Below are 1,072 nucleotides of genomic sequence, written 5' to 3' on the forward strand. Positions count from 1 at the left end.
TAAGTGGCCTCCACCAAACCCAGATTAATCCGTCAGAATGTCAGATGATGAAGCGTGATTCATCACTCCAGACAATGCATTTCCACTGCTCCAGAGTCCAATGGCGGTGAGTTTTACACCACTCCAGCCGACGTTTGGCATTGAGCATGGTGATCTTACGCTTGTGTGCTGCTGCTCGGCCATGGAAACCCATTTCATGAAGCTCTTGAAAGAACAGTTCTTGTGTTGACGTTGCTTCCAGAGGCAGTTTGGAACTCGGTAGTGAGTGTTGCAACCGACGACAGGCAATTTTTACGCGTTACAGCACTCGGCGGTCCCGTTCTGTGAGCTTCTGCGGCCTACCACTTCGAGGCTGAGCCGTTGTTGCTCCTAGACATTACCACTTCACAATAATAGCACTTACAGTTGACTTGGGCAGCTCTAGCAGGGCAGAAATGTGACGAACTGACTTGTTGGAAAGGTGGCATCCTATGACGGTGCCACGTTGAAAGTCACTGAGCTCTTCAGTAAGGCCATTCTACTGCCAATGTTTGTCTATGGAGATTGCATGGCTGCTCGGTTTTATACACCTGTCTGCAACGGGTGTGGCTGAAATAGCTGAATCCACTAATTTGAAGGGGTGTCCATATACTTTTGTATATATAGTGTGGTTTGATTTTCTATTCTTATCTCAGGCTCTTATCCTTGTGTAAAGAAACCTACATCACGAAATGGCAACTACTTCTAAACATCTAATCAACACACTTCATTGATTGGTGATAATCCCTGTTGAATTAATGGTGCGTTTTGATCAAATCAGATCACAATGTGTCCTCAATCTCACTCCAGCATTTAAATGTAGTTGATTATTAGTCGAGTATAGTTTTCAAACTGGATATTACCAAAATGAAACTGGCAGTCTTTTAATAAAGTCGGTTAATAAGGTTCATCTCATTGATCAACGTTTCAACCGAATATTATCCACATTGAATTGATGTGGTGTGCCCAGTGGGTATCTACTAACATTGGAGTAAACTTTGGGTAGCGTGAGTGAATTGTTCTTTACTTCCTGTGGTATGTAGATAAATGAGTC

Source organism: Coregonus clupeaformis, unplaced genomic scaffold (assembly GCF_020615455.1).
Source record: "Coregonus clupeaformis isolate EN_2021a unplaced genomic scaffold, ASM2061545v1 scaf1710, whole genome shotgun sequence".
NCBI lineage: Eukaryota > Metazoa > Chordata > Actinopteri > Salmoniformes > Salmonidae > Coregonus > Coregonus clupeaformis.